The sequence below is a fragment of the Boleophthalmus pectinirostris genome, unplaced genomic scaffold (genome assembly GCF_026225935.1).
Source record: "Boleophthalmus pectinirostris isolate CB_2022bp ecotype Guang Dong unplaced genomic scaffold, ASM2622593v1 HiC_scaffold_8, whole genome shotgun sequence".
Classification (NCBI taxonomy): domain Eukaryota; kingdom Metazoa; phylum Chordata; class Actinopteri; order Gobiiformes; family Gobiidae; genus Boleophthalmus; species Boleophthalmus pectinirostris.
Window position 1 is genome coordinate 25,242,360 of NW_026571515.1, and position 24,094 is coordinate 25,266,453.

The 24,094-nt window shown below is 39.8% G+C and overlaps 1 protein-coding gene across 3 annotated transcripts in view; it reads left to right on the forward strand.

The window, feature by feature from the left end:
* The window catches only part of LOC110164848 (chemokine-like protein TAFA-2), a 104,623-nt gene that overhangs the window by 22,669 nt on the left and 57,860 nt on the right, over positions 1-24,094 (forward strand). Inside the window, exon 1 of one of the 3 annotated variants that reach the window (XM_055165863.1) lies at positions 22,619-22,752. The exons of the other annotated variants lie outside the window; for them this stretch is intronic. The gene's annotated coding sequence lies outside the window, so the exon portion shown is untranslated. Of the gene's footprint in view, positions 1-22,618; positions 22,753-24,094 lie in introns of those variants that run through there. 3 annotated transcript variants of the gene reach the window in all.

Genomic DNA, 24,094 nt, shown 5'->3' on the forward strand with positions numbered 1-24,094 from the left:
ATGTTTAATGTCATACCAAGGAACATTCCAGGGAAACCAATAGGATCTCCATGGAGACAAGTAGGAAGTGGATCCGCTGCCAGAAAAGCTGAGTAGTGAATCTTTAACTGTTATGAGGTAGTCTGCACTGGTCAGTAAGTAATATGTGGAAGGAACAGGGACCATATGATGTGCATAATGGTGTGGAAGCTACAAGAACAATAACAATGCAGTCATGTGGTTTTGTATAGCAACTTTAAAGATGCTCAGGGACATTTTTTTCATTTTTCAAACTAGACATTAGTTCAGCTAACTATAAAGACGCCATGTCTAAACTGTGCATCACAAGTTGCTGTTTTGGGGGCTGCTTATGTGGTGGGTAGGTGGTCATAATGTTATGCTTAATGATATAGTTTTAAATTTGAGTTGAACTAAAGTAAATGTTTTATAATAGACTACTTCTTCCATGCAAGTGAAAATTTTACAGTAGTATGAGCTTGACAACCACACGGCAGTTTCACACTTGCTGTAACTGCAGTACTGCTGAGGTCACTTCTGTAAAAATCCATTTGGCCAACTGATAACAATGATCCTTTATTTTCCCAGCAGCGGCGGCAGCAGCAGCAACCCACAGTTGTTCATTACTGGGACTTGTTGCTTAGTGCTACAGTGAACCCCTGGAGGCCTTGCAGACAAAGATATGTGCCAAAACATTCAAAAAAAAAAACAACTACAAAAAAACAAAACTGAATCAACAAATGGAATCAAGAAAAAAGCAATGGAAACTGTTATCACAAAGAATTCACATCAAAAGTTCAACAACAAAAAGCTGGGCCTTAGCAAACAATTCAAAGAAAGTTTTTGTACAATTAGTGAAAGAGAAGAATGTCCCAGGTTTGTGCAGATAAACAACATTCTTTTGGCTCAGTGCAGGAGGCAGAGCCCAGCCTCAGAATGCCTACATGACTTCTAATTTTAAAGCCCTGAATTACCAAAAGACTGCTTTCAATTGGAGAGAATCTGAGGTGATTAGCATTCTAGTGGTTGCATGCTGATGGAGGCAGAGCTGGCCTTGTGTCTTCTCCCAGGCTGCAGCTGCGAGCGAGCGGCCACAAAGAGGAGACTCATTTGTGATGCACTAGGGCTGTGGGAGAGCAGGTCACAACCAACGGGATTGTCAATTATCTCAGCTCAATATGCTGGAAATTGATTGTGTTTTAATAAGGAGAAACCAAAAAAGTAATTGTAAAAGTGAAGAGTTTTGACAAAAGCCCCAGCTTGTTGAATAAGAATCTTTTTATCTTTTCACATTCTGAGGTTGCCAAAAGTAAAGAGCAGCTTATAGTGTACTGTGCAGGTATTTGCACTTGTCATGGGCCAGATGGCCTTCCTGTTACTGTCTTCATCATTTATCCAGGCTTTGGATTGGCACATATTGTATAAGGACTCTGACGTATTGGCACTGGGCTGGACTACTTTGACTGAGTGAGAATGTTTTGAGCCTTTATTTTAGTTTGTCATTAAAAAATTACATAAGTTGCAAGTCATATCCATCATAAACTTTATTTTTGGAAAGTGTTATTCAACACTTTGTGGAAAAAAAATATAGCGCTGTGAAACAAAAATGTTCATGTCACAGAGAATAAAATTACTGCTTAGTAATGAATGATAGAAAAATCCAACAGAGGACATGACAGTTCTGCATTTTGTCCTGCCCTAAACCCAAGAGCTATGCCAGGACAGGGCTCTGGGGTAAACTACTAAAACAAATCAATATGTAAATCACTGAAAATCAGAAAGAAGACAAATTTGTTTCTGAGAGGAAAAGCCAAGGAAATAAGAGAAATTATCTAGCAATAGATTGGCAAAGCCCCAGCATTACTTTGTCCTTTGGTGGCATTGACAGAAAATAAGAGCAAATCCATTTATCTTCCTGAGGCTTTGTCCTCAGGAGTGGGGCAGGAGCAGGGGAATAGATGTTTGGTTTTCAGATGAGACACAGGTGAGACTGCTCTATGTAGCACACTGGTATATCAGCATCAGACAGATCTGAGGTTAGCCCTCATCTGAACAGGGGATGTTCACCAAAATCTGACTACTCTAATGAGGCCCCTGAGGGCCCATAAACTCTGTCCCATGTCTTCTGTCTGTGTGGGATTCAACGGTGAGCTGTCCATGGTGCTGACGGAGTCCTGTACGACTCAGAACAGACACGTTAACAGCTATTAATCCTTATGTTTTAAACACTATCACAAGTTCTAAGGTACAATCAGTGATTTATTTGTCTGTGTTTATTTTTTATAAGTTCATAAACTGAATAGATAATTTCAAATACACAATTAAATTCATACCATTTTACTCACTTCCCTTATAAACATGTAACCACACCTTATTAGTCCAACAATAGTTTGAGGTAAAAGAAGAACTTGATTATTATCTCATTACTTTCCACAAATGAAACTGAAAAGGTTTCCAAATGCACTGCAGACTCAGTGGCTTTATTTAACTGTGCTTTATAATGATGTGTCTCCATGTGTCCACACAGTGTTGTGGCTCACTGCTGCTCTTTGACCCCATCCACAGCACACAGCAGCATGTAGCAGAGAGGAGACATTCATTCAGAGCTGGTCTCCTCAGCCAGAGACGCCAATGCGCCTCTCTCACCTCTGGAGGTGCAGAGGCCACACTGTAGAGAAAATCCATCTGACATGGACTTGTTTGTTCAGGGCTACAATGAGTGAGAAGGGCAGCAGGTCACTGCAAAAAATACTGTTACCAAAGAGAGGAAATAGAAAGAGGAGATCTGAGCTGGAAACATTGGCCAGTGAAACCATGAAATAGATTGTGAGACTAAAACACACATGGACTTGAACATCTTCTAGTTCGGGGATAAATGCTTTGAGGCATCATAAAACTGAGCTGGAATATGTAACATAAAATCCTAATGTATTTACTACAGTTGCGACATTATCGAGCAAGCCAAAACCTATTATATTTCCATAGACACTTGAAATATCAAATGAAATATCAAATTCTACCTTAAAGTGAAGTTAAAAATTTCAGCATCTAAATTGTGTATGGAAATATTAGTAATAGCCATGAACTATTTTAAACCAATTTTACCTGTATTGAAACTCTTTCTATGTCCCACCCAGATTCAATCTCTCCCTTAACCCTGTCTAAATATCGAAGGTGTGCATTGCCTTGAGTCTGATGATACAATACATGCCATGATATGCATGTCACAATTTGATATATCCCGATGTATCCCAATACTAAAACATAGGATGATAAATTGCGATTTATCAATAATTGCTACTAATAATACAGTTAACTGCACCTTCACGAGATCACACTTGTATGAAAGATAATCTATAAAAACATTTAAATCATCAGAACAGTGAATATAAATAATGAATTTTTGTGAAAAATATTTAAAAAATCGATTTGAGAATTGTGCAATGAAGTATCACGATATATCACTGGAACTATTTTTTCTTACACCCTTACTAAATATTTTATCAAGCCTGCCTCCCTGACGGTCAGTGTGGCTGTTTCTGCTGTTGCATATTTGAGCTTCAACATAGACTCTGGGCGCATTAATATGTGATCAGCCATGATGGACCGAGCTTCTAATGCATTTGTTGTTCACCCCACTACCACTTTCTACAGTCCTGATTACTACTACTGTGGACTTGGGGTAAGGTCTGAGCTGGAGGTGAGTTGAGGATGCAGTTTGGGGCCTGTGAGTTTTGAGCAGGCTGAGCTGAGTGAAGAGGAAAGGACAGATTTGGAGTGTTATCTCTCCCAGCAGAGCTCCTGTCCTGTTGGCCCACATAAGCGCACACATGTAGGCACACTCCTGTCTGTAATCATGTTTAGTGCAGCTCCATTACATTGGACTAGAGCAGCAGTGCATCAGCAGGAAGCATGCCTGTGCACACCCAGTCTCGATGATGAAATGCAGAACTTTCCCCCGTCGCTCTGATTGCTCACCAAAAACAACTCCAAGCAGCAAACACAGCACAGGCTATTTAAACAAAGTAGCAACCAGAGCAAATAATAAAAAAAATAATAATAATTTGAGAGTTCTGTGCAGTATCTTTGCTGTTCCCAGTACTGCACTTTTCTGGACTGAGATGTCTGTTGTTTTTCCTGGTATCTGTTGTAGCCACTCTTCCAGTTTGGGGGTTACAGCCCCAAGTGCTCACCACCACACTTTCCAGGCTCACTCCAGCTCCTCCTTGAGCCCCTGGTATTTCTCTAATTTCTCATGTTCCTTTTTCTTGATATTACCATCGCATTGTATTGCGATGTCCACCACCACGGCTCTGCTCTGTTTCTTATCCACCACCACTATGTCTGGTTGGTTCGCCATCACAATCCCGTCCGTCACAGGATCTTGGCTCTGTCATTCTCCACAACCTTTGGAGTTGTTTCCCACCATGATCCTGGGGTCTCCAGCGCATACTCTGCACAGATGTTTCTGTACACTATGCCTGCCACTTGGTTATGTCGCTCCATGTATGCTTTCCCTGCCAGCATCTTACACCCTGCAGTTATGTGCTGGACTGTCTTAGGAGCCTCTTTGCACAGCCTACACTGTGGGTCTTGTCTGGTGTGGTAGATCTATTGCTCGCGTGCCCAGGGCCTGCTCCTGAGCAGCCAGGATGAGTGCCTCTGTGCTGTCCTTCAGACCAGCCCTCTTAAGCCATTGGTGGGATTTCTTGATATCAGCCACTTCAATTATGTTACGGTGGTACGCACCATGTAGGGGTTTGTCCTGCAACGATGGTCCCTCCAGCACCTCTTGCTTTGGACCCCACTGTCTGAGACATTCTCTGAGCACCTCATCTGTCGGGGCCTTGTCCTTGATGTACTCAAGGAGCCTGGATGTTTCATCCTGGACAGTGGTTCCCACACTCACTAGTCCTCGGCCTCCTTCCTTCCGGCTTGCGTACAGTCTCAGGGTGCTGGATTTGGGATGAAACCCTCCATGCATGGTCATGAGCTTGATTCCTGCTGAGTATCTGATCACTGGCAGGGCGTAGCTGTTGATCGCTCACTCTTAGTGTACCGCTTGATGTCATCCATGTAGAGGAGGTGACTGATGGTGGTCGGTGTCCGTAGCCAGTGCGGTCGATGATATGTGTGAGGGGATTCAGACCTATGCAGAACAGCAGTGGGGACAGTGAGTCTCCTTGGTATATGCCACATTTGATGGACACTTGTGCAAGTGGCTTCCCATTGGCTTCAAGGGTGGTTTCCACAACAACATCGAGTTTGCAATGAACGCTCTTAGAGTCCTGTTGATATTGTACAGCTCCAAACACTCAGTCATCCATGTGTGTAGCATTGAGTCGTAGGCTCAATGCTACATTTATTAAAAAAAAATTTCCGGTAATTCCACTCATTGCATTTCCACTCATCGGAAACCCACACAAAGCGCGCGCAGTAAGAGCGATGTAAACGTCATGTTAACATTGGCAGCGTCAGTCGCACAATGGATGAGGTCGAAGAGCCAGTAGAACAGAAGCCGCAGTGCACAGGTAAAAACGCATTCGTGTCTTGGAAATTATTCTCCCGACATGAAATATAAAAGAAAATAACAAATATAAAATCACCTACAACTTAAATGTCACTGGTGAAAACAACCTGCATAGGCTCATGATGTCTGCACTACTGTCCTATAGTGACCTGCCACATGAGGGGACACGCACACAAACATAAACACACACAAACACACACCTTCATCATCGTCACTGACCTGACAACGCGCGGACCACGTTTCCTTCCGTAGTTACTGCGCGGACACCGCTGTTTCACCGTTTTCTCGCGTACGCTGCGTAAACCGCGCTTCCTCCTGTGCGCCTCTAAACCAGAACTAAAACCGGGACTACCCTAGTCCAGGACTAAACCAGGACTAAACCAGGTCTAAACCAGGACTAAACCAGGACTAAACCAGGTCTAAACCAGGACTAAACCAGGACTAAACCAGAACTAAAACCAGAAAAACCAGGTCTAAACCAGGTCTAAACCAGGACTAAACCAGAACTAAAACCAGAACTAAAACCAGGTCTAAACCAGGTCTAAACCAGAACTAATACCAGGACTAAAACCAGGACTAACCCATTCCAGGACTAAACTAGGACTAAAGTAGGACTAAAGCAGGTCTAAACCAGGACTAAAACCAGTGATCTCATATATAAAGCATTTCTCTATCAATAATATTTTTAATATGGTTAAGGAAAGACTGGACTTTTTATTGTCTTTAAGTAGACAAAAGTTATTATGTTCAGATTTCCTAGTCTTTGCTACTTTACAGCAAACAGTTTCTTATTCATGGAGACTTGGGCTCAACAGCCAATTTGAAGAGAACAAACAAGAACAACATTTGCAGGATGCGGCTGCTACATTCAAGTCATTTTAAAAAGCATGACAATATCAAGTAATATTCAAATTACTTTACTCACTTTAAGTAATTAAATGGATTAAGTTACAAACTACATTTTGGGATATGTAACCTGTAGGGGAATACATTTTAAAAGTAACCTTCCCAACACTGCAGATTAGTAATAGTAATAATAATGATGATACTGTGGAATGTAAGTGACTGCATCTGTTAAAGTTTGTTAAACAATAAATGACTTTATAAAGTCACTTTTTTTTTTTCTATATCAGTCTTTTGATCTACCACAATAATGTAATAATAAATTTAAATGAAAATACCTCAAATTGAAGGCTTTTCTCAGCAATTTTTAGGTGAGATTAAAAAGAGATTAATTAGATTAATTAATTATAGATCATAATTAATTAATCTCAATTTTTTAAATCGCATGACAGCACTAATATATATATATATATATGTATAGAGAGAGAGAGAGAGAGAGATAGAGAGAGAGAGAGAGAAATTCTTTCATTCTGTGGCTGTCCTGTGTTGTCTTTTGCTCCTTTCTGCTCACTATGAGCCTAATAAAAGGTTGGCACAGTCCTGGCTTAGTGTTGCTTAAGTCATCATTCAGTTCTGGTAAAGGTTAATCCTTTTATTTTGTCCTGGTTTAGTCCAGGTTCCGGTTCTGGTGCATTCCTGCTTAGAACGATCTCTCTGCTTACTAATATGAATATCTCTGTTCATGTTTTCAAAATGAACATGATTGCACATTGCCGCTGATAGATCTCTAATCATTCTTGGTGTACTTTAGACTTTAGCGGGTGATTTCTCCTAACCTGTCTCACACTAGATTGATAGTGTGTCACTCTGAATTTAGTTCTCCACATCAGTCTGGAACGAATGTGGAACATCATGGCGATTATTCGAATTTGGTTGGTCAAAGCATCACAGCAGAGGGACACACTGAAAAATTTAACTTTTGATACATCAAGCACAGACATCTTCCCTGTCCACAAATGCACGAAGAGCTTGCTTTCTGCACATTTTTTACAAACAAAATAGTTCGTATTGCCAATGAAACAGGATGAAGTACGTATGTAAATGAAATTCATTATTTTTAATTATTTTTTACAAATGTGCCGAGGACTTTTACAACGTATGTTGTTTTCTGCAATTATAGCATTTTCATGCCTTTATATGTGTTACATGTTACATGTTAACTTTAACTAATTAATACACCATAGAAGTGTAATACCTCCTCACTTGTAAGTGATACAATGTCTACCTTAACCATATTCACCATATTCTAAAACTAATTGTTTTAGATTCAGAGGTGTTAACCCCACTACTTACCCCAACTTTATGCCTTTGGAAGGTTACTTTTCATGACAAACAACACAATTTACTGCGACTTTGCCTTTGCACAGCATTTCAAAGGTGGGCTCTTTTAGCAGAGACTTTTTGTGTGCGCGTGGGCCCTTGGTGTTGCTGCACTCGGAGTGAAAATCAATGCAGAGAATATAGTGGCAATTACTACGGGCAGCCTGCGAGTGAACCTGGTGGAACAAACTAACTAATACATGAATAAATAAGCACGCTGAAATGGAGATGTGTGCGTTAGTGGGAGAGAGAGAGGGAGAGATAAAGAGAGCGAGACAGAGAGAGAGAGAGGGAGAGAGGTAGTACGACCAGCCTTCTCCGTGCCAGCCAATTAACGGAGTGTGTAAACCGAGCTCATTAAAGAAACACATTGGCCATCCACACACACACAAACACACACGCGCACACACATGCTCGCACACACATATGCACACAGTCTTTAGGGATCATGCCAGACCTGCTCCAGTTTCAAGCCTTTAACATGCACAAAAAGCTATTGAAGAGAAACAACATAGCTATGCAACAAAGTGCCGGGATTGTCTAGTGCTTGTACGTGATTGTACTTGCGTAGTACTCGTGAGCTTGTATTTCTGTGTATGCCTCTGCAGCAGTGTTTGGACAAGCCATAAAAGATTGATTCAGAGTTTGTTGCTTTGAACCAGCTGCCAAGTGCTGCCTCACTTAGCTGGCGTATTGAGAGAACAAAAGCTTTCCAAGGTCCCCCCACCTACAAACCAGCACTGGCTCTCTGTCGTCATGACGAGGAGGTGCCTCTTGGCGTCTTCTCTTGTGTTACACTCTTTGTCTGGTTTTTGATTGCATGAGGCAGATGAGCAGGGCCAATCGAAACCCTTCATTGGGTTCACTAATTGTGTTGAGTCATAGAGATCCTGTTTGTTTATTCTCTGAATATAATATGGGTTATACGTATGATTAAAAAAAAATAATATATACTTTTTATTTTATAATTAATATTATTATTAGAATAGTAATTGTTTTATGTTTAGTCTACTTCATTTAAATGTGGCTTTATCTAGAAAGTCAGTATTGCATTAAACTTATCTATCTCCATGGAGAAAAGCAGGTGATGACACCAGGCCAAGTTACACATCTGTGAAATAAATGCAAGAATGAAAGAATATATATATATATATATATATATATATATATATATATATATATATATATATATATATATATATATATATATATATATATATATATATATATATATATATATATATATATATAGATATTAGAGCCCGACCGATATGTCGGCTGACCGATATTATTGGCCGATATGGGCACCTGGAGACTCTCTACATTATGTTCATTTAATCCAATTTACAGACAAATAAATGTCCTAATATGTAGCTTCACATCAGTATTTATCTGCGGAGTCATTTGTCTGTGTCTGTGTCCGTACTGTCCCTGAACACACCCCCAGAGTCACATCACTTCACTCACGTGCTCTTGTTTACACCCCGCAGAGGTGCGCAACACTGAGATTATATTCTTTTTATGGACAGTCGGTTTGAGTCTGGATTAAAAGGACATTTATTAGTGCAGACTTGTGATGTGAGGAGGAGCCTGTGTGAGCGGTGGGTGTTGGAAATACATTGACTTTGAAGCTAGTTTTGGCTATTTGTTTTTAGCGATTAGCTGCTGTAGCTCCCGCACATAAACAGGCTGTTTTCTATTGGTCTATTGTAAAGTGACTATATTGGCCGTATATTTGCTACTGGACTAGCATTGTTATGTAAATGAGCTGTGAATAGACATGTGAATGATCCACATTTATGCATATAATTAATTACCGCGGCGCGTACATTTTTACGGCTAAAGGCTAATAGCGATTGTTTATTTACTAGCTAGGAGTTATGGGTCGGTCACGATCGAAGCGGCTCTTAGAGTCGGCTCTTTGAAGCGAACAACGGGAGCATGTTTCTTATTGGGAGCCGTGTTTTCTCTTTTTCTCACTTTTTCTTTTCAAGCCGCTTTTAGATTCATAGTTTGACAGCAGCAGCGGCTGAAAACGAAACTTTCAGAAATCTGTGTGTGCAAAGGATAAAAAAAAAAAGTGCATATTTGGCTGCAGTTCAGCATAAAATGAATAAACCAGGACTAATCTTGGGCTCGAGTGAGGGAGAGACCGAGTCCCGACACTCAGTCCTGGTTCAGTTCTGGTTTAGTCCTGTTTTACACATGGTTTAAATCTGTTTTAGTCCTCGTTTAGTCCTTTTTCAGTCCTGGTTCAGTTTTGGTTTAGTCCTGCTTGCAACAAAACAATCTCAAGAGTTGCTTGGGAGCCGAAAGAGCCAGCTGCTTTAGTGAGCCGAGCCAAAAGAGCCGGTTCTCCAAAAAAAAAGAAACTGGAATACCCATCACTAGTAGCTAGAATGTGATGCAAAAATGCCATTAGGCCAATTTACTGTATGTAAATATGACGTAAAGAGTCAGAATAACAATAAATGTTGCCTAAATAAACCCAATTTAGAATCCACTAGAGCCAAACCTAAGTTTTTTAAACAATTCAAGATTTACAGTGAATTTTTACATCACTAAATATATCGGCGATTATATCGGCTATCGGCAGCTCCAACTCCCATTATATCGGTTTCATATCGGCCACAACAAAATCCATATCGGTCGGGCTCTAATATACATAATAGGACCTTTACATCCAACTTCTCGTTCTGTCACTTTCAGACATGTTCAAGTTATGAATCTTATTTATTCCATTTATTTTACCTGTATTTGTTATTTTCATTTGAACACTTAACCACTTCTCTAAAGCCTTTAAATGGTATGCTAAATAGATGTTAATCTAATCAACATTTGATTAGCAAAAACAGAAAAGCTAAGATTTGTTTATTTGAGCTTCAAATACAGTTTTATTCATATTTTGCTTAAGGGCTGAGATTAGCCTGCTGACCCCACATTTGATTTATGTTTTGTACTGTAATAATAAGAATGAAATGGTTAGCATTTTGAGCCCTTTTGAACTTGACCAAAATCCATTTACTGATTGCAGTATGTAACCCTGTGACCTCTGTTCTTTCATGTTTGGATACAATTAGGGAACATTCATAGTTTGTTTTCAACCTGTATGACTGGGGATTGATGGATTTTACCTGTGTTATAATAAGAAATTGACTACTTTGATCATGAATCTTATGTTTTTGCTGCTTTTGTAATACTGAAAAGATAAAGTTGGAATTCTCAACAGAGAAGACAGAGAGAGAAAAAGATAGACAGAGAGAGGGTGAGACAGAGAGACAGAGAGGTAGGACTAGAATTTACCAGTGAACTATATGATATTGTATTCTGGAGTGTGTCATTCTAGGTACCATATTTAGCAAGATATGGCCACCACTTTATAAATTCACACAATTCACATATGATGTATTTTCTTAATAATCTAAATTTATTTAGCCATAGTTGCTCTCTCATTATACATTTGGCACAGGTTAGATTTAAATTCTTTTTTATTTTTGGATAGATGTGTCTAAAATAACAATAAGAGTGTGTGCTAGTCTAGTGTCAGCTAGTGTGCTGGTGAATACATAGGCCTATCTAAAGCAGTCCTGTTTGTGCAGAATACAAATGCATGCTTAAGTCATGCCTCGGGTGAAGCCCTGACTGTGGATATATGCATGTGGGTGTCCGCGGTGGGGCTGCCTCATGTCTTTGTCTCTGCATGTGTTAAGAGAAGGGAAATTAAGCTGCTGTGTCCAAAAGCTGTCACACATCACAGTGATATGCAATCCAGTGCATCCAGTTACACATCTGTGACTTACTGGCTTTAGTAAATATGATTCCTTTTCCTTTAGTACAGTAAAATCTGTAGATGTCTTTTCAGAGCACTTAAAGGCACGTTTACACTCGAACTAAGCTACTCATAACCTCAATTCATTTAGGCATAAAACAGTTGCGCAGTACAAAGCAGAGCCCAGCCAAGACAAAGGGTAAAGACTTAATTCTCTGGAGGGGGTTTTACTAAAAGCTACATGCTATTGCTAAATGCAAACATAAAAACTCTGTGTCATTTTAAAGGCTGAATACAAAATGGTAATCAAAGACCCAAGAGCGAATCCTCCCCCGAGGAGGATATTCATGTATTCAAGCGATGCAGCCTACAGCGACCCACGCCCTGCATGCTCCCACAGGACCGTTTGGGATACACTTAATTGGGAAATTTAATCATCACTGTATTACTTAGAGCAGAAAGTTCTCTCTGCATATGACTAGAAAAAACTATGCTAACAAAAAAATTTTCTCAATTCACAAAAACTACCAATATATTCTATAGGCCTTCAATGTATACACCAGGACAACTGTGGCTACAGAATTAGCTTACATAGAAAAATTATATCCTGTCTGGTCCCTCTACTGCAAAGTTTTACAGAGCTGCTTTCAACAAAATTATTATTATCTAAAAAAAATGTGGCAAGTGCAATAAACATTGCATTAAAAGCAGCATATTTTCCAGACTATAATTTGGCTAGACCACGCATTAGCCACCATCTATCCACTTCCAGGCCAGTGACAGCAGCAGTGCCAGACTGGAGGGCTGTGGGGCTTGGTGGAGGGCCAGTGCTTCCAGGTGGTGTGAGAGTGCTCAGATTAAACTGCTCACTGACCAGCTCCCCACCCGCTGCAGCCCGGACAGACGCTGCTCCGCCGGGTGCCTGACCCACCCGTCCTGAGCCGTGGAGAGGTCAGCCCTGGCCTTATCGCAGCTCCCATCTGGGCTTCACCAGTGGGCAGTCCAACACTCTGAATCTATATATGTGAGAAAGTATTATTAGGTGCATTTGATGAACACTGAATTATTAACTAGAAGTGGAAATATTTTAACATTTTAACTAATAAAAATGACTGTTATACAGGATGTCTAATCCACTCAAACCATGTGCTCTAAGTCATTTTTCAAGACACTCTGTCCCCCTGGCCCACATATGATTGTGGTGTGTGAGTGATTGGTGATGGTCAGAGGGACTAGATGATAGCACTGCTGTATGGCAACATTGTCACTGGCTACAGTCAGTGTTGCAATTTAAGGAGGTTGTCCACTTAAAAAAAAAAAAAAAAACATAGACTAACCCTATCTCCCAAACAGAAAGACGATGCTTAATGCTCCATACAAATAAGAACAGGTTATTTAACAAGTTACTTAAATAATTGACGCTTTTAAAAAAAGAAACATATTATTATTTGCTAGCAATTAGTATTAATACTACATAAGTAGATTTTACATTTTGTTTGTTGTAAACTCATTTACTGATATAGAACTGGGACCATTCATTTTGTGTTCCTGTATGTATGTATATTTTTCATTGACCTCTGTGCTCCTTTCTCATATCCAACTAAATCCACATGTCTCGGACTAAAAATATTTTCTTTCCTTAATAGAATTGAAAAAAATAACCTAATTTGGAAGACTTGCAAAATGACTTAGTGCCAACCCCGTTATTTATCACCTGCTGATACGAAAAATTTGGTTAAGTGTAACTCTGGCATGAAAATATTTGCCCCCCTCTTTGCAGTAACAAATCAGATTGAGTGAAAGAAAGCAGACCTAGTATTATTTTCTATTTGCTAGCACATAACCCCTGTGGAGGTGTTGCAGGTTTGCTCAGAGCAGATTTATCTTAATATGAGACAAGTGCACATTTTTACTGCTCAGTGACAGTGACAACTAATATTGTAACTTCTTCAAGTTTAATTTAAACAGCATAATCGTAATTCAGCTCTGAGGGTATGGTCTTAATGATGTAATGTCATAATAATGCGGCATTTATGTGGCCAAACTCAGATCTCAGAAGGGTTGAGCCTGGTTAGTTTGATGTGAGACCATTGGTAATCCCAGGTGTCACAGTGGGGGAGCAATGGATTGAGTGCATATGGCTGCTGTGTGCTTAGGCAAAACTCTTCATCCATATTGCCTAGTATGAATATAATGTGTGCATGAGAAACGAGAATTGTCTTCAAGGCCAATTGCTGATTTGCAGGCTCACTTCCATCAGTCTACTCAGGACAGTAACCTGGCACCCCCCAAATTGATATGTGTAGCCCTCTGAATAGAGTTCAGGGTAGCTCTCACTGAAAGCGACCTGAACCAGTGATCAGAGTGATTATCAAATGCATCAGCATGTTGATTGGTTGAAGCATAACAACGGTGCAATAAAATTCTTTCGACAGGTCAGAGTAATTTTCCAGATGTACAGAAGGTCAACTTCTACCAGTGTCTGATTCATTGTTCTCCGATGGATCATCCAAGGTTTGGGAGAAATGGCATAGAAACTCAAAGAGCCCTTCAAAGGTTGATCCAGATGTTACATATGAAATGCCTCAATGAGAAGAGAGTCTAAGATAAAGCTGGCAAGTCCCCATGAACCCTTCTTCGGACTGTAGCCTTTCTAGTCAACCAGGAGGTGCCATATTGTATACGCAGGTTCCCCAGCAATCATGATAGTGGAACCAAGACATATGCAAGAAGACAGTCAGAGACAGGCTTCAACTTAGAGAGACCTGAACAGATGGACAAGATGCTTCCTTCTCCTGGGATTGAAACAGGTACTGGTGCCCATAGGTACAGGAGGGATATAAGGGAGCAAGGCCGGTAGAAAACAGGTAAGGGAAGAAGATGGCCAGCAGGTGTTTAGTGAGTAGGTTTAGACTGGTTGCAGACTTCAATAAAATCTCTGGTTTCTTTTTTTCAGGGTTCCCCACGAGAACCTTTGTCCCAGGATCTCCTTAGTTCAGTGGGTCTCATGATGACAGGGGAGCTTAGAACTATGAGCCCAATGCAGAACATCTGACCTAAGATGCAATGGAACATACAGAGAGAGTGGCAACCATGTGGGAATTTGAAAGAATGGTGTCTGGTTCAGGGTGGTAGGACAGAGTAAAGTTGAAGCTGGTGAAAAATAATGCCCACTTGCCTGTTGGGAGTTGAAGCATTTTGCAGACTGAAACATGAAACAAGCAGAACTGTGACAGATCACATGCAAAAGCTTGAGATGGAGCTGTTCAAGATGGATTGTTTGTGAATTCACAAAAATCATAAGCATTCATCTTGATGCCAAGGCTACCAAGACAGCTGTTTCTGCATCTGTATAAGACTAATGCATTTATAATACCAAAATGAGGTCAATGGAACATACTCCCAGGTAACACTCAGGAACAGACCATGCTAACTTGAACAGCACATTAAATGATCAGTCTGGGCCAGAACAAACTTTTCATAAAGTGGAGAACATCAACAGACAGGATTACCAAAATCTGAAAACAACACTCATAATATAGTATGATATGTAACTAATATTTTGCCTACTCTAGAGAAATATCTTATTGAAAACTACTTTTCGCTAAGACCTTTCTGCTCCTCGCCTTTGCTGCGCTCCTGTGCTGGGTATAAAATGAGTGAATATCACTGGGGAGCTGTAGACCTTTACCTGCTCTGGTCTGGCTATGCTAAAGGTCAGATATGAGAGGATCTTATTCAGGCTTCTCAGATGTCAACACGCCTCGCTCGGATTAAGGAGACAGGAGACAACGGCTGCCAGGAAATGACTGGTGAAGGGGCCCTCTTGGTTTCTGTGTGGCAGGTGTGTGTGTGTATGTGTGTGAAATAGGAACACAGTGATCCTCTTCTCCCGCCGCGATGCTCTGTGCCAGATGTTTGTACAGTGCTAGAGCGGGCCCAGGTGTGTGCCTCCATCCCTCCCTCTGCTGCTCTCAGAGATCTCAGTGTTGACAGGAATGATGCTGTTTATTTTGGCAATATGCTGGCAGGAACGCTGGGACACTCAGTCAGCATGTGTACGTGCTTTCTTGAGTAACATCCTGAGGACCATACAAAGTTTGATTTTGACTAAAAATAAAGCACAATCTGGTGAGGTGGGGATTACACAGATTTAGTTTCAGGAATATTACGAAGAATATGCCAATTATCACAGGAGACCGAATAGCACAAATTGTCCTATCATGACTGTTTGATGGAATACATATTTTCTCTTGCTTTTAAATAAGTTTTTAATACATCTTTAAACATAAAAAAATAACCCTCACAATCATAACACTCATGCAAGGACACATTCGCTTGCACACTCACATCGCCCACTCCACCACACAACCATACCCATGTCCACTCACACAGACATACCCAACAAGAGAGGTGCTTACCTAAAAGAAAAGTTAAAAATGTGAAAAAGTACAATTCACTTTCACTGTTTGTGTTTGTAAGTTTATAAAATCCAGTAGTTGATTCTATATATCCTTATTTAAGAAAATTTCCCGATGTTAGGTGTATTTGCTTTTCCGTAGATATTACATATTCATATACATATTTTGTCTTTAAAATGTATGTGTTGGATGTGGGATGAATGGGCAAACATAAGTATCTGAGAAATAAGAAATATATTAAATTATAATCACAAATAAGTGGGCACAAAAATGAAACTTCTCATTTGTTACGATCACCACTGTTGCCTTGTAACCAGTCACCTCTCATGTTATATGCTATGTTGCAATCCTCCTCTGTCCCATCTCTATAAACCTCCCCCGTCTTGTTTCTTAACCACAATTTTTCCCTGACAAATCTACCATTCTCTCTCTTCTCACTGACATTTAGAACTTCCGGGGGCCAAGCTTTGCAGTCCATGCAAAATAATTCAGTGCACCTCATTCACATGTGTCAGATTACATTTCTCCTGTGTCTGTGGGTGGAAGTCCAAGGTCTGGCAATTATGAGCACAGCGCATTTACTATAATACAGTTGTACTGGTTTTGTATGGGATTGTTGAGCTGTCTCAGACTAAAAAGTCTGAGCGAGCGCAAACTGTTTGACATAAGATTCCAATAGAGAACTTTAGAGGACTTCAGGGGTAACCGTGTCTGTATTAACATTCCGACCAAACAAAACATATAAAAACATATATTGCATCATTACAAATGCAATGGCAATGACAGCGTATTAGTCTTGAGAAAGGACATTGCTTCAAAATAACATAATTGATACACAGAAAAACACTGAACCACTAGAAGCATTTTAATTTTTCTTTTTTTTTTTTTCATTTAAGACGTGCAATTGAGGAGTTTGTGAAATACTAGTATCTATAAATGAGAGTTATATACTATTTATGGCCTGTTCTTTAGACTTTGTCACCACTCAACCACTGCAGTCTGTAATCAGTGTTTGGTGCTCTCAAGATCAACACCAATCATCTTTAATTATACCTCCAGCACCCACCTACACATACAGACTGTATAAGTAGGATGTGACTTCTCCGATGCCCTGTGCCCTCTACCGTCCATAACAAGTCATTTACATTAGTGCAGCTCCGCTCTCCAAACTTTCAGCTCGATACCAGACTATCTCTCTGTGATCTGTAAAGTGCTTTGCTCGCCGTCGCGTCTGATGTAGCTTTGTTTGGAACATAACTGCCTTTAGCAAAGTACAGCTGCTCCACAATAAAACCAGTGAGGGGGCAAATGCAAAAACAATCATTTATGCGCACCCCAGGAGAAGTCCCTTTGGTGTCAGATGTCTAACTGTTGTCCTCAAGCAAAACTGCAAAACACAACACATATGGTAGAGAATAAAAACATCTAAAGTCACTATAGAACCTTCTGGTGGTGATGGACCAATTAAACAGATTTGAGTCATTATAAGATACTGCATGAATAGTACGCAAGTTCAGCTCAGACTGCGGGAGCTAATGAAGTACTTTTTGACCTCCCTACATAATAGCTTCAATGTGTAGACTGTGAGGGTCATGGAGCCAGAACCTAGATAGTGCTCTTGCCTCATAACTAGGTGCTTGTAGGTTCGATTTCTGTGCTGACCAAGAGACAAACAAACTCTTAGTGGGGTTGGCAAATTCTCTTGAACTCTATCTTTCTTGTTTATCATTGTTCATTGTACTTAAGATTTTCATTTGTGCTTTAAATCATTTATCTATTTATTTATTTTGTCTAAAGAGAAAAATGTATATATATATAAAAATCCTGTCTGGCAAGGCTTTGGTTTCTGTCATAGTTTCCCTGTATTTCTGTAAGTAACATCTGCATGCAGTTACTGATTTCAAAAGGTTGTCGACCTGGCTCAAACAAACCTCAGTGTTCATCCTCTGAGTAAAACAGCTTCTGAAATTGACAAGAAAATACCTTTTGAAGTCTTCTTTGAAAAGTGGGAGCGTTTGACGTGGATGCCCTCGTCTTCAGAAAACAGCTATGACCTGCTACAACGCTCTAGATAATACCTTTCTTTAATTACCACGTATATGATGCAATGTGCCGTTAGATATGAGGCAAGCACATCCGCGGGTGTACAAATGTAATCCCGGGCTATATTTAAGCTGGTTTGAACATTCAGGAAATTAATCCATGCAAATTTGATTAAAAGGATGTGAAAACAAGTATTTGAAGAAGAGGGATGTTGTATGGCAAGCGTGAAGATGAATAAAAGGAACATATTAGTGTCTCTGGGTGGTGGGGAGATCTGTGACGCTGGTGAATAGCTCTTTCTCTATAGCTTCAGTTCACTAGTGACACTGCTTTTTGGTGCTATATATTACTTTTCTTGTACTTTTTTTAATAGTGCACCATCATTTCTTGACATATTTTCTACATATACCTCACAATGTGCGCTCGTCAAATGTCTACGCCCCAGAGAGGAGAGTGGAGAGGCTGTCTTGGGAACACCAAAAAAGAAAAAACTCTAGCAGTAAAAGGTAAAGCTACGTATAGATACAGAACTCTCCCCAGCGAGCAAAGCACCTGTTCATTAGCAGTGCCAAAATGTGTGCACACCACAGCGGGACACTAACTAGGACACACTTTGCAGTCGGATTTGATGACAGTCTCTCTTATCTGAGTATTTTTCCTGTCATAGCACTACCTTTGTGTGAACTATCCAGCAATGCCTTCCTCAGCAGCCTACATATTAGCACACAGATCTACATGACGGCTACTGATGTGCTACGTGTCTTTAATGTCAGTTATAGGACAACATAAGGCTGTGCAATTAATTGAATTTTGATCGAGATTTTGATTTGTGTATCAAATGATCTCCAAAATCATATAATCGAGATGAAACAATTTAAAACTTAACAAAGCATATGTTAGGATATTTTTTATATAAATATTTATTTTAGTTTTGAAATATAAAGATTGTAGAACATTTTTCTATGCTTTCTATGTTCAAAGTATATTTTGTTCATTTTATATTTTATACATCAGAAAACTGCTCTATGGTACATATATGTAGCCTATATTTATTTTCAATTTGAAAGAGAGAAATGCTGAATAAATACATCCAATAACTACATTGTGTAAAAAAAAATATCATTTGAATCATCATGATTTCAATATTGACCAAAATCATCGTGATAATGATTTTTTTCCATAATTGAGCATCCCTAGAACAACAGCGTAGGAACACTTTATGATAACGTGCGGAACAACTAAGCATTTTCTATTCTTAAAGGACCTATATTACGCTCTTTTCTGATCTATGTTGTAATGTTGTTTCCTCATCAATGTGGTTGTGATGTCATGGGATAATACAGGAAGTGCTTCACTGTGTTTTTAAACTCCATACACCATCACTAGACTTACAAGATAATTCCAGCCCTGAAATAGGCTCTATTCACGTTTACATCACAAACCAGGAGGTTTGTAATCGCAAAGATTCCCAGTTTTTTTCATCTACGTGTCATTGTAGTGTTCTGTTATGTTCTTCTAATCAGCAATTACAATCATACCTCAGTTTTCATTATTTCCCCACCGACACACAACTCCGAGCGCACTGGGTACTTGCGATTAGAAGACATGAGGATGCCAAATTCAAGATGATTCCAAACAGCAGATATATATGCAGTCCTCATTTTACCGCTGATCATATTTACTTCAGTGGGTTTTATCACAGTTGAAACAGCGAGCCCGGTGTTGGGAACTACACCGGAAACTGTAATCTCATCTTTCCAAACTTCTTCCTGGTTTGTGATGTAACGTGAATAGAGCCTATTATCTGTCTCTACTGAACTAAACATAAAAGATAGCTATTAACTTGAAATCTACTGCTTCATGAGATCACAAGGTGGAACAGAGCATACTCAAACATGTAACAACTTTCTAACATGACTTAAAACTCACAAGAGTAAATTTTGTGGAATATATCACCTTTAAAGGTATGTTGCTTTTCTGGTGGTGGATCTGCCACCTTGGGTATGTTTCTACTTAGGTTAAATTGTTACGCTCTCTGGCATTAAACTTTTTTAACCATGGAGACAAGCAAATGATGCCACCGGGCCAAGTGATATATATATATATGTGTGTGTGTGTGTGTGTGTGTGTGTGTGTGTGTGTACTGTATTTTGGATGATTTTTAATACCATGCAGTGACCATCCCAGGCTAAGCATCCATAGAAATAACCCACCAGATAAATTACATAGTGCAACTTTAAATTCCCATCCATCTACTCAGCTTGGCTTGTTTTTATTTCCCCCTCTGAATATTACATGCCCTCTCTACTTCCAGGTATTTACAGCCTTTTTAGTTTTGAATTTCTACACAGCAACAATTGTTTTAACGATCCCCAGGCAGAAGGCCCCTGCTGTTTCTAAACAGGATTTTAAAAGGAAAGAAACGTGTTATGTATTCATAAGACAGACCTACTCACCTCAGATTGTTCTAAATTGTATTCATGTTCTCTGCGGCGCATGTTGCAGCACTGGGTTATAAGTTAAAGATTGAATTAGACTGCGGTGAAGGGAGAGAATGAAGGAGCTGATAGAGTGAGGGAAGGATGTGTTCCATTTGAGGAGAGCAGTTTTCTGTGATCACAACTCTGATAGGAATGGTGGGAAACCGCACTCAACAACAAGCCACACTGGAATACCAACGAGGACTGCACACCGCCTCAGCTGTCTCTTTCTCACTCACTCACTCTCGCTCTCTCACACACACACACACACATGCACACACACACACACACACATGCACACATGCAACAACACACGTGACAGTGGTGGGCTTGCATTTTGTATCTGTCCTCTGAGTGGAGCTGTAGATTAGATTAGGTACAGCATCTCAATCATACAAATGTATCACTGTTGTAGCACCAAGAATGAATCCTTGAAAAGAAATGAAGGATTCTTGATATGTTAAAATGTTGTTTTGTCAAAGGGCAATGGCAATACATAAAATGCCACTGCACAGACTAGTAGTAGCAGACTAGTCTGAACCTCAAAAATCACATATTCAACAAACTTTCCTTAAAATAAAAATGCACTTTTTATTCTGAGAGTTTTTATTATGAAAGAGAAAACTGCCTATGCTCCATTTTTAATAGTATTTTTAAAACTACCCACTCATCTTCTAGCTCAAATAAATACAAAAAAATTGATTGAAGGGCAATGTAGAATACCCATCCATCCAAACATGTTCAGCAAAATTTTAAATCTATCTGATCTCTTGATTCAGTCCTACAATGGTAAAGACTGCCTGAAGCTTGGACTGACTGGCAATAGTTAGCAGTGTAAATGCAGTTTAGATTGAGCCACAGATCCAAGCTCAGAAACTCCAAACCCACTAAATTACTTCTATTCTATTGTCCTTTCCTCTGCCACTTCCCATCTTTAATAAACCACTCCATTACTTCTTAAAAGTCACATGCTGAACCAAGACCTTAATAAATGCAAATGAGCCAACCATAGCAATTCAGTGAGTGGTCAGAGAGCACTTTCATTTCTACATTCTTTATGCTGTGCCCAAAAGTCTGAGTTAACAAAAAAAAAAATCAAAAAAAAAAAATCAACCCATCCCAGAATACTGGCCTGCGTGGTTGTCCTTCTGTCCTATAATTCTTGCCAGACCAGCTGCTGATCTCTGCCTCGGTGGTTTTGTCGGCCATTTTAAAATCCAGTGGAGGCGTGTGCAGACAAAGTCTGATCTATAGACATTTGAGTGAGAAGGACAGTGTTGTGAAGACATGTTGTTGCCTCTGGTTTCAAAAACATGTGTTGAAAAAATGTTTACAAAGAGAAGAAGAGAATGTGAGGTCCTCAGGTCACCGTCATGACGTCTGTTTGGTCAGACACAGTCAAAAAATATTGTGAAAAATGCTCGACAGTATCATGCAGTTTTTCCGTGCTCAAAGTAAACAAGTTCTCCTATAGAATATTGCCTGGAATCTCCTTTGAGCTCCAGAGATTATGTTCAGACAGAAAATCTACTCACATCACCCCATGCTACATTGGAGATAGCCATACACTAACCATTTTTCTGTTTAGAAGTACCAACGCTGCAGAAACAAAACAACAACGGCAATGTTTAACTTCAGTGTTTGATTATATATTAGTATATTCCCTTTGTTAACTACAGCACTCCCCTCTGATACTGTGCCAAAAACATTAGCTCTGACAAAAGTGTTTCCTCCATTGCTGTCTTTGAAACCCAAAGCTTGTATATACTTTATACAGTATTTAGATGCCACTCTAGTGCTTCTGACAGTGTCCCGCCACAGTGTGCATGAGTAAAACTATAATCATATTGAACACAAAGGCGTCAAGGCCGCCACGGTTATAAATATTCCAATGGGATGCGCTACTTTTATTTTTGCTACTTTGGATGATGATAAATGATACGTAGTGGTGTTTTTTTGGTGTGTGTGTATTTACATGTAACCAGAGCCCATCTGTTGTTGTGTATGCTGATATGGCATCTGCATCTGTGGGGAGCTGACTAGCACATTAGGAAAAAGCACACACACATTCTCACACAGCGGACAGCTAACAGTTCATTTGACACTGTAATTACAGCCAGTGATCCATTCATCAGCCTCTTCCTCGGGGCGTCTGCTGACCTCCAACAATATCACTGAGAGGGATGAGGCAAGTCCGGACTCGGGACAGGCCACAGTACACAGTACACATGGGCTGGAGGGGAGTTCCAGCTTTTATCCTGAGCAGTTTTCTACATACAGCTCATAGAGGTGAAGTGTCTTTCCCAAGGACCTGCAGGTTCACATTCTTACCATGTTCAAATTATTAACATATGCTTTTCGGTCTATTCCTTTTAGAGATTGCAGGGACCAGTGACTTAAAATTAGGTACTTCCTGGACAGTGGCCAGCTTGCTGCAAGGCTAACATCTCAATTTATTCAGGATAATGTAGAGTGTCATTTCAAATAAAATAGTGCCATTAAAATTAGCTCATAAATTAAATTGATATATCAATAAAAGGTGACAATTTCAGCATAACATTTTGCATATGTTTAAATTTTATTTGACTTATGTCCTTAGAATTCATTGGAATAGAGTCACTTTCCTACACTTTTTGGTGCACATATTTGATTTTCCACCTCTGAGGTGGACTCATTTAGGAGCATGTCTTTGCCTATATTTGTGTGAGATGCAGCCAGGCAATTCACCTTCTCTGTCCCTCCCTGCCTATGACCTTACCTGCTGCTTCACCATTACATCATTAGGGTGAGTTATATGTCATTATTTCAGTGCCACTGCTGCTCTCCGGGAAATCCACACGTACACACGGCTGAACACAAGCAAACATGGCCGCTCAATGGAAGCAGCATGAATAAGTGATGTGCAGCCGTCTGTGAAGGAAAACAGCAGAGAGAGCTGGAGATAAGGGTTTGTGTTTAAGCCATGTCTGACATATTCTTTTTTCACTTTTTCCACAATCTTGTATTGTCCCTTTAATTTGACAGGCATTAGTTAAATGTGAGATGCTATTTACAGTAAGGTGCAGACCTATGTCAATGATAAAGTGTCTTCTTGCCCAGTTAAACAGAAATGTCACAAAACACCTACAGCTGCTACTACACAATTTTCGGTATCAATGAAAACTACAACCACATTTAGTGGTTTAGTTAATGGTTCTCAAATCTTCTTTAAAACATCATGAAGCTTTAAGCTTAAGGCTTCATAGATGTTCTGAGCTTTTCTTTGCCGTTTAGCACTTCCTTTTTACACTCATTATGATTTTCCGCTGTGATTCCAGTACCTGACGCTAAAAGAACAAATGTGTTTCCAAATTTAGAAAATACTAAATGCAGACTTTTGTGTTCACAAAGCTCAAAGCACCGCTGCCTCTCTGCAGCTGCTGTAACACTTACAGTTGGACAATGTTTCCATACTTGTTAACACCTTAAGCATATTTTTTATTGTTGCTGAGCAAAACTACATTTGACTACTTGCTAACGTGTGTATGACATGGTCTACTGGGACCACCATAGCAGATGCTACAGCATTATGCATTTAGGCCAGAGAAGCAGTGTGTCTGAACTAAAGCACATTAAGAGTTGAGGTGAGAGG